The sequence below is a fragment of the Lathyrus oleraceus genome, chromosome 2 (genome assembly GCF_024323335.1).
Source record: "Lathyrus oleraceus cultivar Zhongwan6 chromosome 2, CAAS_Psat_ZW6_1.0, whole genome shotgun sequence".
Taxonomy (NCBI): domain Eukaryota; kingdom Viridiplantae; phylum Streptophyta; class Magnoliopsida; order Fabales; family Fabaceae; genus Lathyrus; species Lathyrus oleraceus.
The window spans coordinates 65,861,889-65,878,315 of NC_066580.1; positions in this window are offsets into that span (position 1 = coordinate 65,861,889).

The window sequence follows — 16,427 nt, forward strand, 5'->3', positions numbered from 1 at the left end:
TCTCCACGTCGTGGCCGGGAGCACCAGAATGGTAAACACAATGCAATTCAGGCTTGTACCACCACTGGGGGTTAGCAGGTATAGCCGGTGGGTCTCTCGGAGTAATCAGCTTCCTCTCTACTAAAGAGGGATATAATTCTGCGTACGTCATTGGAATAGGATCAAAAGTGACCCTTTTCCTCTCGTAACTCGTGCTGGTTTGATTATTGTTTCGATGCTGGTAGGCCTGCTGTTGCGGACGGTGCTGTTGTTGCTGATATTGCTGAGACGGTTGCTGATTATTGTTGCGATGTTGGTACTGTTGATTGTCTCTGAAAACAGGTGCTATATGAGCCACCTGGTGCTGGTTACTGGAAGGACGCACAGTCTTCCTTCTCACAGAGGGTCTTCTAGGTTTCACATGGGAGGTCACAGCATGTGCCTCTCCATCTTTCTTCTTCGCAAACGCCTCATAACGTTTGGCAGAAGAGCCTTCTTCTCTGGTTAGACGTCCTTCTCTAACCTCTTCTTCCAGACGCATCCCCATATTCACCATCTCGGTGAAGTCAGAAGGAGCGCTAGCAATCATCCTCTCATAATAGAATGAACTCAAGGTCTTCAGAAAGATCTTGGTCATTTCCTTCTCTTTTAGAGGAGGCATGATCTGCGCTGCCACCTCTCGCCACCTCTAGGCATACTCTTTAAACGTTTCTTTGTCCTTCTGGGACATGACCCTCAATTGATCCCTATCGGGAGCCATATCCACATTATATTTGTATTGCTTGACGAAGGCCTCGCCAAGGTCGTTGAAGGATCGGATGTTCGCGCTGTCTAATCCTATATACCAACGCAGAGCGGCACCGGACAGACTGTCCTGAAAGTAGTGGATGAGCAACTAGTCGTTATAAGTCTGAGTAGACATCTTCCTGGCATACATGACCAGGTGACTGAGAGGACAAGTATTTCCCTTGTACTTTTCAAAGTCAGGGACCTTGAATTTCACAAGGATCTTCACGTTTGGGACTAAGTAGAGATCGGCAGCAGACTTGCTGAAGAGATCCTTTCCTCTGAGAGTTTTCAATTCCTTGGAAAGCTCAAGAAATTGATCATTCATATCATCCATCTTTTCATAGACATCTGGGCCCTCAGATGGCTCAGAATGATAGATGGTGTCATCTACCCTGGGCATGGTATGCACGACAGGAGGAGGAACAGCAAGGACCGGGCTAGATGCCGGTGTAACACCTCAAAATTTGCCCTCCTCTCTTGGGACTAGCATAACATATTGCATTGCATTTTTAGGTCATTAAGCTTTGCATATTGCATATCATGTGGTTACATTGTGCAAGCTATCCTCACAAGTCTTGATCAGAAGATGAGGAAGTCAAAGTGCAAGCTAGGGTTTATTGACTGATCATTGGCCATCTGAGGATTGGACTGTGAATTAGGGTTTTTTTTGTGATGCTCAAAGGGTATTGGTCTTCATATTGATTGCAATTATACATCGTCATCATCATGATTGGATGTCATCAGAAGATTGAAGAAGATTCCTTGAGATTAGGGTTTTGACCACTGGTCAACCCTAATCAGTTGCATTGGGCCAGTCAGGGCATAATCAGGAGATGGGGTTCATGTTGGTTATGGGGTTCATTTTGTGATTATATTGTGCTAATTGAGGCTAGGGTTTCACCCTTGAGCCATTTCAGTTGAAGATTGGAGCTCAGATTGATCTATGCATTGCCAGATTCATCTGTCAGTTGGAAAAGTCAACTGTGGTCAACTGTACATGATCTGATGGATGTGGAGGTGGAAATGAGTTAGACACACTTCATTCATGTTGGAACAAGTGTTAAATGACATCTCAAAGCTTAAGAATGAAGAAAATCAAGTCAGGACACAAACTGCCAAAAATAGAAAGTGACTTGTAATTGAAGTTTCCAAAAATGGAAAGTTTTTGACCTCAAAGCCACGTGTCCAAGGAAGCTTCAAATGAAAATTTGTTCAACATGAAAGTTGTAGATCTTGTTCTCACCTTTCCAAAAAGTCCAAGAACTTGAAAATCCAATGTATGGTTTGAAAATTAGGGCTCAGTGAAATTCAGAAATTACCTGTAATCAGGAGGCCATAATTTCCACATGCTTTGTCCAAATTGCAAGTTCTTTATATGCACAAACTCCATTTAACATTTACTTTGAGGGTGCATAATTGGATTTGTCCAAAAATGGCCAAGGCAAAAAGTCACTTTTCAACTGGACAGCCGAATTGGACCAGGGGCAAAATTGTCCAACTCTCAAAATAATTGGAATTTTGAGATGGGACTTTTTGCTACACCTCATAATTGGCATTTTAAACTTGTTGGAAGCATCATTTCATGGCTAAGGCATGTAGTTTGGAATTTGGCTCGAAAAGTGGAATGGTTAAAAATGGACAAATGCATCCACATGGTGATTTGGAGATTTACACAACCAATGGGCATGAGGAAAGTTTCTACAGCCCACATGTGATAATTGAAAGGTGTATGTGCTGTCAAAACAGGTGGCATTGAGCTGGCATAGTGAAATTCCATTTTTGCCCTTTCTTGCAAATAACCATTTTCACTTACAATGCCAATTTGGTTAACAAGGTGATTAATCATGGATTAAGGGCAGCATATAAAAGCTTAATCATCTTCTAAACACAACAGAAAATCATTCACCAAAAATTCAGATCAAAAACTATTCCAATTCTCTCAATTTCACCAAGAACACAAAATCTTCAATTTCAAAATTCTTCATCAAATCTCAACCAAACTTTGAAATTCCTTTCGCATTCAACTTCTATCATCATCTTCTCAAACTGTTTGTGGTATTTGGAGTGGAAGAGGCATTGAATCGCGACTGCATCTTCAAGAGTCATCAATGGTGAAAGTTGATTTGGAGCAATAGGAGCAAGATCAAGTGAATCCAAGCTTTGCCTCGCCTTTCCTCATGTTCGTGTTGCGTCTGTTTCACATCAAGACAGCTTGAAAGTTCCGATTTCCACACTGCCATAGCAGGTATCATCCAAATTCGATCATCATGATTTGCTTGTTGATCATATGCGTTTGAAAGATCGTTTCACGTAGAGCACGATGATAGTTGTAGTTTAGCAATTGGTTAACCATAGGCTGAGAAATCTGGAATCGAAATTTTGATGATAAACCCTAACTCGTTCGATCTGAAAGTTTTAGGAATTGTTAGGATAAATCGAGTTCATATTCGTGATCTACAGGTTCATACGGTTCTAACGGATATGAGATTGTTCGTTTTGGTGTTGATTTGTGGATTTCGTGTTCTTGAGCGTTTTTGAAATTTCTGGAAAATCTGGAACGGGAGAGATGAAGAACAAGGCGTTTGATCCTGAAACGCGTTTGAATTTTCAAAATACCTGTTTACCGCCCGCGCCATCCATAATTACAGATATGCCATTGGCATTTTAATTAATTTAATTAATTCATAAAAAATTCTTAACAAATATTTTAACACCTTAAAAAATGCATAAAAAATAGTAGAAAATTCAGAAAAATGTGAGAGTTGTTGTGTTGGTTTCCTTGTTGACTTTAGAATTTTTTTGACCTATTGGTCAAAGTTGTGCATGGCATATTTTTGGATTGACCTAGGCTTCTTTCACATGTGTTACATTTTGACACTTTTTGCCAATTGATTCATGAAATGCACATATTGTAAAATAAATTCTTGGCAATTTTTGTGGTGATTCTTGACTGGTTGATGTTCATTTATATGTAAATTTCATGCATTTTTGATACCTAGCCATTGAGATGTGAATTTTGGAACTTAGATGTGACAATTTGTGTCACACCTCTTGTTGTCAATTTGCTGGAATTATTTGAGTGGCCTATACATGTTGAAATTGATTGAAATTTTGCATGATGCTTAGTTAACATGTTAGGAAGCTATGAGAATTTTTGTGGAATTTTACATTGCATTTTCTATTTGATCATGATTTTTCATCTCTGTTGGTCACAATTGCAAGCTCATATGATACATGTTGGTAGATTGATTGAGAAATGCTCATGTGGTACTGTATGATCATGAAATTTGGCATGCCTGTAATAGACACATAATGTGACATCCCTGTCTTGGTCTCATCCATTTCTTTTTTGTTTTCATTGAGTTATGAATTTTTGAAGTGGAAGCATGTATTGATGATGTGATTTGGAGCATGAAATTGTGACTGTTTTTGTTGATTTTCATTGACATGGTTCCATTTGCCCAATTAAGCTCAAATTTGGTGTGCCATACCTGGATTAGCCCCTGTTTAGGTGTATTTAATTTGAGAATTTTTGGATTTATTTTGATGTGGATTTGAATGCAATAGTTCTGTTTGTATGCTTGGTGCTTCATTTGAACTAGTTTGCCTTGTTTTGTGCACAACATGAGCATGATGAATGATATAAACATGAGACCAATGGTGTTTGCTCTTGTTTGACTTTAATTTGAGATTGGTTGGTGGATACCTTGCTGTTTAGGAATTTTTATTGCCTTTGGACCCTAGGCTTAGCCTAGTGGTCTAGTTGCTAATGTTTGCTTGATTTTTCAGGATCAAAAGCATAATGCACATGGAGAATGATCCAAATCTATTTTAATTGATGTTGTTGATGTTGGTACACTAACATAACATTGTTTTGTAGGTTTTGAAGCTTGGGCTTAAGCTTTGAGCTTGCTTTGTTGTGCATTGCTTTGTATAGTTTGATTGATTGAACACTTGCTGTTTGGTTTTGTTTGTCTGAGTACTAACTGTGTTTGATTGTTTCCAGGTACTTTAGTTGCTCAGTTCCTTGTGAACTTTTGCTTTGCGTTGCTTAAGCAACTTGCATAGAGGTAAAATCTCTTGACTTCATGTAGTCTGGAGACCCGGCTGTTACCGGGCCGGGCAAATAAATGTCTGAAGTCCTCCTTAAGAGGCAATGATTGTGGTTGTTTATTTTTAAGCCCAAGCAGGTGAAAGTCCTTTAAATAAGGCAATTGGTGGAAGGTAGGGGTATGCAGCCTACCCCCCACTCTTCAGTTGAGTCTTCTCCTTGCTCCCATTACATGGTTGAAGCATTGAGATCCAAGCCCAAGATCCTGTGCAGTGCACATTGTGTCAGAGTCTCTGAGTATAGAAGGGTTCCCCCATTCTGGACCCATGCTCATTTGTCAGAAGCTCTCCCTGGTTAGGGATAAGAGCTGTGAGGTCTGATCCTCACTTCACCTCTCATCTGCTTCACCTTAGCCTCGTAATGGCAAGGTTAAGAGCAAACCCAGCCCGTACAGACGACTTGCTGAGGCAGTCAAACCATTGTGTGAGCCACTTGTTTGGTTATAGTGCGTGCTATGTGGATATCTGTTTGAGATGCTTGTTCTCATTTGATGTATGCTTGAATTATGCTGTATGCTTGTGTGCTTGCTTCTTTCCTGGATAGGAATAGTTTGCTTATGCAAGTAGGATAGAAAACCGAACTTAGGGTGACTTTGCATGACAACATTAGGCTCGAGTCTCAGCTCCCTAGTTGTGTATCTTTCCCCGGTTTCTGGTTAGCAATTTAGTCCCTTTCAGGGGAACTACATCGCCCTGATCCTCGTACCAGACGAGGTATGTAGGCAGGTGGTCGTGCGAGACCACTCCGGGCAACCTTTTTCTTTTTTGCGTGCGTTTACTTGTTATCTGATTGTGTGTTTGGCTCGGATGCCGACGTAAGTCCAGTGATTGGCTGTCGGGCTCCACGTTTGCCCTTTTGAGTGTGTTTTGGTTCGGATGCCGACGTAATTCCATCCAGTGGTTGTCGGGCTCCATGTTTGCCACCCTTGTGTGTTCGTATGTTTTGTGTTGTTTGGCGTGTGTAAGCCGAACTACAGTGGCTCTGATTCTTGTTCCAGACAAGATATGTAGGCATAAGGTGTGATACCTTATCGAGCCCGTTTCTCCTAACCCCACCTGCGTTCCCTGTGTGTGTGTGATGTTTAGCAACCTTTTCTTTTCTTAGAACGTGGATCCCGTCGAGTACGACGGACGTGAGGGGTGCTAATACCTTCCCCTTGCGTAACCGACTCCCTTACCCTTTCTCTCTGGTCGCGAGACCATGTCTTTCCAGGTTTCTCTGAGCGTTTCCTTTCCCTATCTTGGGATAAATAACGCGCAGTGGCGGCTCTGTATTGTTTTTTTTATTTGAGTCTCGCCGGTTGATTTTTCGCAGGATGCGACAGCTGGCGACTCTGCTGGGGAATCACTGCGGATGTAGACCTGTGCTGGTCCATCGTCGCTAAGCGAGTCCTTCCTAGCGTTTTAGGATTAGTTTAGGTTGCTTGTGTTGTTTGATTTATTGCATTTATTATTCTAACCAGTGTGTATATATTTGCATAAATATTTGCATGCATCATACTATCATGTCGCTATCCTCTGTACAGGTGGTTCCACTGTTTTGGGGTGGGAGTTACTCGAGGTAAAAGGCCCAATACCCAGGCTATGAGTGAAATCTAGGAAACCTAGGAATAGAGTGATTCATGGGAAGCGGGTGGTATGCGCCACTTAGCGGAACATTGATATCACGAGCAGTTCAGACCCTGGTAGGATATTATCGTTACATACTTCGGGTGTGTATATGATGGTATTCTGCGAAAGGTTATTTATGCTGCGTTTCTCTCGACCTTACCCTGGCCTAGATGACACCCGTGAGTGGGGAGGGAATGATCTTTATTACAGGTACAGATGGTGACTCAGGTGGTGACTAATGGTTCCGTTGACCAGAGTCCTATTTATAAGTCGGATTTATGGCCGTTTATTTCAGAGACGCCGGAGTGCTGTCCGCGAGATTTATCAGTGGGGATCCGTTTATTTCAGGATTCCCCGGGCCGAGATATTTATCAGTGGGGATCTGTTTATTTCAGGATTCCCCGGGCCGATTCAGATGGTTGAGAATGTCTGCTCAGAGATTGTCAGATGATGATGATGATGTATCTGTCTTCCGTTTATTTCGGAACCCGTGGGCCAGATTGGTGGTTACATATTCCCTCAGATGGTTATGATCAGTTCAGAGACCAGGTTTCAGAGCAACAGATGATCAGATGACTTGGAGGATGGCAATGCAGTGCATTGCATACATCTGCATCATTCTCATTTTGCATTCATCTGCACCAAACCTACGTCTAGTCATATGGGGAGTATTATGGATTGAGAATCTGGTTGAGAGACATCTTGAATTTCGGAATGTGGATGTCAAAATATTATTTGTCTCGATGAAACCAGAATCAAAGGACGGAATCTTCCTCATATGGATAGATGTTGCATCCATGCATACTAACCCATTTGCTGTTTTGTAGGTGTCAACCGGTGCGCATAGCTCGTTTGCTCAGATATCCTGCTGGGGGCAACAAATCCTCGACTGATGGATTCTCCCAACGCCGACATCCTCGAACTGAAAGAGAAGATGGGAGAGCTGATCAATGTCATGCAAGAGTTCGCCTTGGGGCAGAAAGTAATTGCCGAAAAGGTGGGGAGGATTGAAGACTGGCTGAAGATGGGGAACATGCAAGGAAACGCTTCGTCATCTGGACCGAAGAAATCTTTTGGTAATGACCAGCACAAGGATGAGGGTGAATCGAGTGCTGTGTATGCCCAGGGAGGACACGGTAGGGATCGTTACTACCAGCACACTGCTGCTGTAACCATTCCTGCTGGTAATCAGTCAGTACGACAGCAACGTCAGCCACCTCAACAGAGAGCCGGGTATCAAGTGAGGGGTAAAGGGATTGATCGCCATTTTGATAGGCCACCCGTGACATATGCTGTTCTGTTTAAGAAATTGATGGATCTTGGGTTGGTTCAGCCGAGGGTGATGGTTCCGATGGGATCAGATCAGAGGCCACCTAACTATGATGAGAACGCCCAGTGTGAGTTTCATTCTGGAACACCGGGGCATAACATTGAGGGCTGTAGAGCATTCAAGAACGTAGTCCAAGACCTGGTGGATTCCAAGGCCCTCAATGTTACATTGTCATTGAATGCTGATGCCAATCCCATGCCGGCGCATGGACAGGCGATGGTGGGTGCAATTGCTGAAAATTCAGATCACGTCTATACAGTGGGTAAAGAAGCTGACAGTAACTGCAAGTTCAATGGTTGGATAAAGCCGTGCGTACCAGGGAACTGGAAGGCCTGAAGGATCATCACTGTTACTCGTCCGGAAGAGTAATGATTTCTGCTTTGGTTTTATATGCATGGAAGCCATATGTGTTGCCCGACACGTAATGGTTCATTGTAAGGGCCACCTCATGTTTAAATTTGCACATTCTGCATCATTAATAAATGGATGTTTTTCAGTCAAAAAGCGGTGTTCCCTGTTTTTCATTTATTTTTGCAGTTTAAAAACAAATAAAAATGGCAATGTTTGTTTTCATTTTCCTTTTTTGATTTGTCTCGTTCCTACTTCAAAAATAATTCTCCGGATCTCATTGATAACAATTTGGTTACCCCTCATATGACTTCGACAATCCGAGCAATCAGGCTGAAGAGGAAGACGAAGAAGATTGTGATCTGCTGGAATTAACCAGGATGTTAAAACCAGAGGAGAAGGTGATCCAGCCGCATAAGGAGCGAGTTAAGATTGTTATTCCAAGCACCGCCGAGGTCAGGAAGGAAATAGGAATTTGAAGCCGTTTCAGAGGCGAATCGAGAGCAGAATGGTAGCCCTGTTGAAAGAGCAGGTGGATACCTTCGCCTGGTCATGTCAGGATATGCCAGGGTCGAATATCGGTATCGTTGTGCACAAGCTACCATGGAAAGGAGACTGTCCTCTAGAGAAGCAGAACACCGGTGCTACTTATCAGAGAGCCATGGTGACTTTGTTTCATGACATGATTCATCATGAAACCGAATGCAATGCTATGACATGATAGCAAAGTCCCAAACAGAAGAGGGGCATCTGGTAGACCGGGGCAAGTCGTTTGACTGGTTGAGACAATTCAAACTGAGGTTGAATTCAGATAAGTGCACTATCAGAGTGCGGTCCGGTAAGATGTTGGGGTTCATTGTAAGAGAGGAATCGAAGTTGATCCTGCTAAAAAAAAAAAAAAGAAAAAAAAATGCCTGAACCGAGAAAGAAAAGGAGGGGTTCGTGGTTTCATCGAAAGATTGAACTATCTGTTATGGTTCACATCTCATCTAACAGCCACGTGTGAATCCATATTCCAGATGTTGAAAAAAAAATCAAACGGTCAGGTGAAATAATGATTGCCAAGGGGCATTGAAAGAATAAAAGGATAAGTTGCAGGAGCCTCTGATTCTGATGTCTCCTGTGGAGAGAGACTGTTAATCTGTACTTGATGGCCTTCGAGGGGTCTATGAGGTGTGTACTGGGGCAGCATGACGCGTCTTGTCGAGAAGAGCATGCAATTTACCTTAGCAAAAAGTCTACCGACTGTGAAACAATACATTCACTGTTCGAGAAAACTTGTTGTACTTTGGCATAGGCTGCTCGCCGACTGAGACAGTATATGCTGGTTCATACCACTTTGTAGATTTCCGAGATGGATCCGATCGAGTATGGGTTTGAGAATCCAGCATTGACCGGACGGGTTGCGAGAAGAGCAAAAGAATGTTGACTGATATGTGATATTCTCAGAAAGCAATCGAAGGGAGTGTATTGTCTGATTACATCGCCCAGCAACTCATGGAGGATTATCAACCGATGAGGTTTGAGTTCCCTGATGTGGACATCTCGAGGTGCTCCAATCAAGAGATTGAGAGTAACCGATCCCGGAGGAGGGGCCTGACCCTGAATCCGAACGGATTCTGATGTCTGATGGGGAGGATAAGGTGAATGTGCTTTTGGTTGCCCGGATAACGTTTGAATGCACCGACGGTGATTAAGCATGAAATTGGTATCCTGGGTATCGAACGTCGGTACGTACATCTACTGGGGCAACTCCTTTCTCATTGGTATATGGAATGGAGGCGGTATTACCTGTTGAGGTTTAGATTCCCTCTTTGAGAGTCCTGGTGGACGTGAAATTGCAAGAGGCTGAATGGGTAAGGACCCGGTACGAAGAGTTGAGCCTGATAGAGGAAAAGAGGCTAGCAGCCATCTGTCATGGGCAATTATACCAGCAAAGGATGAAGCGTGCTTTTGACAGAAAGGTGCGACCTCGGGTATATCACGTAGGTGATATGGTGCTGAAAAGGATCCTTCCTCCTCAAAACGATCGTAGGGGCAAATGGACGCCGAATTATGAAGGTCCATTCGTGGTCAAGAAGGTTTTCTCTGGTGGAGCCTTGTTGCTAACGACCATGGATGGCGAAGATTTTCCATCCCCTGTGAATGCGGACGCAGTTAAAAAATACTTCGTATGAATTGACCCGCTGGACGAAAAGAATAAAATAGTCCAAGCAAAAAAGGGGCATCCCGGCGAACCAAAAACAGAAAGAAAGGTTCGGGCAAAAATTAGGGATAAAAATGAAAATGTACACCCGGCAAGTCGAAAACCCCACAAAGGCGACTTGGGCAAAAAAGGGTATCCCGGTGGACTGAAAACCCGAAAGGGCGGTCCAGGCAAAAGAGGGATTGAAACGAACAACTGCGTCTAGCATGATCGTTTGCGCTTTGGTTAAAGCATCATGGATAATACCCGGTGGGGATCAGTTGGAATCGTCTTGTTCAGAAAGCAGAAAGCATGGATAGTCTGAGGACATATGGGGTGTAACCGAGTTGGAACTCGATGAGATCACGGGTTTCACATTGCCATTAGGATAGATTTTTCCTTTTGAGCGCAATTACCTCTTTTCAGGAATTGCTTCCTTTTGTATTGCTCAATTTGAGCCACACACTTTTCAAATCAATAAAATGCATATTCAGTCAAATAATTTTGTTTTTGTTTTTCATTACCGCTTTGATTGCAAAAACATCCGGATATTTTTGATAAAGAATCTTGCATTTTTAACACATACAGGTTTCCTTCCAATGCATGATTATAAGATTGAAAGCTTGAAATCTTATTTGGAAGGTTGAGTGACCCAAGTGTTGAAATCTTGACACGCCTGGGGCACGGTTTTATCTAACGGTCTGTTTTGCAGGAACTGTTAGATATTTTCACTCGCTTGCAGGTTGTGATGTGGAAGCTTTGTAACAAGATCCCCAGAGAGTTGGCTCAGGAATGAAAGAAATGGCGAAGACGTTGAGACGTACGACGATCCTTGGTGGTAACCAAGAAGACTCTTCAAAATCGGAAGATTGGAAAGTATGTAATTCCCCGCAGAGTCCGAGCAGGGACGAGTGCATGAAGAAGGAACGGAGAGACGACGAGACGTACGACGACCTTGGGAATTAATCAAGAAGACTCTTCAAAGTCTGATGATTGAAATTTCTGTATAACTCCCAGGAGTACGTTACCGTCAAGCGCGGAGCGATTTGGAATACAAGATGATGGAACAGAAAAGGTCCAGACGAGTCTGGGAATTCTCAAAAGTGGAAAGCCGATGCGAGATTGGGAGGTGGATACCAGGGTTCGACGAGTCGACGGGTGTTTTGTACCAACTTTTCTCATTTCCCGGCTAAGTCCCCAAGCAGAGTCATAGGACTAGCTCCCCAGCAGATCCAAGGTCTGTGACCTCTCCAGCCGAGTCAGGATGGTTATCCCCGGTAGGTTTGCAATGGTGTTTCCTCAGCAGCCAGGCTAGAAGGTTGCTATTCCCCGAGTGGAGCGGGTTTCAATGACATATATCTCCAGCAGTGTTCATCCTACTGGTGGATTGGACAAGTTCCCGTAGCGGACAGATATCAGCGTCCCCAGCTGAGCTGATTCTACCTATGGATTGCATGGGTATCCCAAGCGGAGTAGTATGCGTTTCCCTAGCCGGGTCAGGATGTTATATCCCCAGCAGGTGATAGGGTGATGCATCCCCAGTTGAGTCTGGAGATTGCTGTTTCCCCAGCGGAGTATCTGTGGGCATTTCCCCAGTGAAGTCAGCAGGTATCTGTGAGGGTTTTCCCGAAGCGGAGTCAGGATTGGTATCCCTAGCAAGTCAAAGATTGTTATATCCCCACAGAGTGTTGGTGGTTCCTATCCCCAGCAGTTTCTCGAGCGGATTGGGTGCAAAGGAGGTTCTTCCCCAGCAAGGGTTACCTTTTCCCAACAGCAGTGCTATTCCCCAGCAGGGTGGAGATTGGAGTAATGACGAGTTCCTCAACGGAGTGTCTCGTGCTCCCCGGCAGAATCCCTTGAGGGGGACGTTTTTATGCATTCATCATGTAGCGTAAGCATAGCATATTGCATAGAAAAAGTAATAAATCGCGTAGCATTTCCATAATTATGGAGCATTACGCAGAAAAAGATCATGCATCATTGTTGCAAGCATAGAGCTAGTCTCAAGCCGTGGTTACCGTTTGAGAAGTGGTTGTGTCAGACAGTGAAGGTGTTACTCCGAAGAGTTTAGCCTCATGATTGGATCAGCAATGTTCCCCAGTAGTGCGATATTGGAGGAAATGTTTCCGTCGGACAGAGATGGAAATAACATCAAAGGATGTTACGCGATCAGCGCGATTCAAGCCGTGGTTACCGCTTGGGATTTGTTTCCGCCGGACAGTGAAGACGATACTCCGAGGAGTTCAGCATTGTGAGTTTGGAACAACAGTATTTCCCAGTCATCAGTAAGTGTCTGGTCGAGCTTTCTTTGGTGTCAGTAAACATCATCATTCGATGTCCAGTAAACGTCGAGTTATTTCCCAGTCATTGTTTAATGTCTGGTCGATCATTGTTTGGTGTCAGTAAACATCATCGTTCGATGTCCAGTAAACGTCGAGTTATTTCCCAGTCATTGTTTAATGTCTGGTCGGTCATTGTTTGATGTCCTGTCAACATCATTGTTTGATGTCCTGTCAACATCATTGTTTGATGTCCTGTCAACATCATTGTTTGATGTCCTGTCAACATCATTGTTCGATGTCCTGTCAACATCCTTGTTTGATGTCCTGTCAACATCATTGTTCGATGTCCTGTCAACATCCTTGTTTGATGTCCTGTCAACATCCTTGTTTGATGTCCTGTCAACATCATTGTTCGATGTCCTGTCAACATCCTTGTTTGATGTCCTGTCAACATCCTTGTTTGATGTCCTGTCAACATCATTGTTTGATGTCCTGTCAACATCCTTGTTTGATGTCCTGTCAACATCCTTGTTTGATGTCCTGTCAACATCCTTGTTTGATGTCCTGTCAACATCCTTGTTTGATGTCCTGTCAACATCCTTGTTTGATGTCCTGTCAACATCATTGTTCGATGTCCTGTCAACATCCTTGTTTGATGTCCTGTCAACATCCTTGTTTGATGTCCTGTCAACATCATTGTTTGATGTCCTGTCAACATCCTTGTTTGATGCCTGTCCACATCCTTGTTTGATGTCCTGTCAACATCATTGTTTGATGTCCTGTCAACATCATTGTTCGATGTCCTGTCAACATCATTGTTTGATGTCCTGTCAACATCATTGTTCGATGTCCTGTCAACATCATTGTTCGATGTCCTGTAAACATCATTGTTCGATGTCCTGTCAACATCATTGTTCGATGTCCAGTAAACGTCGAGTTTTCTCCCAGTCATCGGTCGGTGTCTGGTTGAAAATGTTACTCTGAGGAGTGTGGTACCATGACGTCAGATCAGCAGTGTTCCCCAGTAGTGCGATATTGGAGGAAATGTTTCCGTCGGATAGAGATGGGAATGATATCAGAAGACGTTACGCGATCAGCGCGATTCCGGGGTTCAAATGGAGAAAAGAAGATGTTGCGACATTTTCTGGAGATCGGGGTTCAATCAGAGAAGAGTATATGCTGAGGCATTTTCTGGGGTTCAAATGGAGATAGAGTTGAAGATTATATCCAGGATGAGGTCCTTAGGATTATCTTCTGTTCATGTGTCACCTTAGACTTTGGCGGATGCCAGTGGAGGTCGTTACGGGTGTCTTCGGAAGAAGAGATGCACATGTTACCTTCCTTATGTGAAGGTGTACCCTCTGATATGTCGCCCTCAGAGTGGTTTGGTGTTATTTCCGATGTTGCCAGCGGAATTATCACGAGAGATTGGAGAACGGGGTTCAAATGGAGAAAAGGAAATGTGGAGACATTTTCTGGAGATGGGGTTCAAATGGAGAAAGGGAGATGTTGCGGCATTTTCTGGAGAACGGGGTTCATATTGGCGATCGCGGGTTATCGTCAGGCGACTGGGGTCCAAATCGGAGAATGGGGTCCATTTATTTTGGCAAACAGGAGAATGGGGTTCAAATGCAGAGATCCGAGGGTCGTTTGCGCAGAGAAAATTTCGGGGTTCAAGAAAATGGAAAAAAACGCAGAGAAAATTTCGGGGTTCAAGAAAATGAAAAAAGAGCAGAGAAAATTTCGGGGTTCAAGAAAATAAAAAATAGAGAAAATTTCGGGGTTCAAGAAAAGCATGAAAAAAGAAAGGAATAATAATCCTGAGCGGGTGAGTGGTGTTCAGGCCATGGTTATCCCTGCGTTACCATTTATTTTGGTATCCAGGTCGACGTCTTTCGAGTTTGTTTCTACGCCGATGCTGACAGGCGTTGTTAATTATTTTCCCATCAGAGTGCAAATTGTTTGTCTGTTCTTGGTATTCAATCACTCTTCATCCTGATCATCCGAAAGCCGAGGCTATTTCGTATCGACCGGTTCACAGTGGATTGAATAGGGGCAGTTATAACACCTCAAAATTTGCCCTCCTCTCTTGGGACTAGCATAACATATTGCATTGCATTTTTAGGTCATTAAGCTTTGCATATTGCATATCATGTGGTTACATTGTGCAAGCTATCCTCACAAGTCTTGATCAGAAGATGAGGAAGTCAAAGTGCAAGCTAGGGTTTATTGACTGATCATTGGCCATCTGAGGATTGGACTGTGAATTAGGGTTTTTTTTGTGATGCTCAAAGGGTATTGGTCTTCATCTTGATTGCAATGATACATCGCCATCATCATGATTGGATGTCATCAGAAGATTGAAGAAGATTCCTTGAGATTAGGGTTTTGACCACTGGTCAACCCTAATCAGTTGCATTGGGCCAGTTAGGGCATAATCAGGAGATGGGGTTCATGTTGGTTATGGGGTTCATTTTGTGATTATATTGTGCTAATTGAGGCTAGGGTTTCACCCTTGAGCCATTTCAGTTGAAGATTGGAGCTCAGATTGATCTATGCATTGCCAGATTCATCTGTCAGTTGGAAAAGTCAACTGTGGTCAACTGTACATGATCTGATGGATGTGGAGGTGGAAATGAGTTAGACACACTTCATTAATGTTGGAACAAGTGTTAAATGACATCTCAAAGCTTAAGAATGAAGAAAATCAAGTCAGGACACAAACTGCCAAAAATAGAAAGTGACTTGTAATTGAAGTTTCCAAAAATGGAAAGTTTTTGACCTCAAAGCCACGTGTCCAAGGAAGCTTCAAATGAAAATTTGTTCAACATGAAAGTTGTAGATCTTGTTCTCACCTTTCCAAAAAGTCCAAGAACTTGAAAATCCAATGTATGGTTTGAAAATTAGGGCTCAGTGAAATTCAGAAATTACCTGTAATCAGGAGGCCATAATTTCCACATGCTTTGTCCAAATTGCAAGTTCTTTATATGCACAAACTCCATTTAACATGTACTTTGAGGGTGCATAATTGGATTTGTCCAAAAATGGCCAAGGCAAAAAGTCACTTTTCAACTGGACAGTTGAATTGGACCAGGGGCAAAATTGTCCAACTCTCAAAATAATTGGAATTTTGAGATGGGACTTTTTGCTACACCTCATAATTGGCATTTTAAACTTGTTGGAAGCATCATTTCATGGCTAAGGCATGTAGTTTGGAATTTGGCTTGAAAAGTGGAATGGTTAAAAATGGACAAATGCATCCACATGGTGATTTGGAGATTTACACAACCAATGGGCATGAGGAAAGTTTCTACAGCCCACATGTGATAATTGAAAGGTGTATGTGCTGTCAAAACAGGTGGCATTGAGCTGGCATAGTGAAATTCCATTTTTGCCCTTTCTTGCAAATAACCATTTTCACTTACAATGCCAATTTGGTTAACAAGGTGATTAATCATGGATTAAGGGCAGCATATAAAAGCTTAATCATCTTCTAAACACAACAGAAAATCATTCACCAAAAATTCAGATCAAAAACTATTCCAATTCTCTCAATTTCACCAAGAACACAAAATCTTCAATTTCAAAATTCTTCATCAAATCTCAACCAAACTTTGAAATTCCTTTCGCATTCAACTTCTATCATCATCTTCTCAAACTGTTTGTGGTATTTGGAGTGGAAGAGGCATTGAATCGCGACTGCATCTTCAAGAGTCATCAATGGTGAAAGTTGATTTGGAGCAATAGGAGCAAGATCAAGTGAATCCAAGCTTTGCCTCGCCTTTCCTCATGT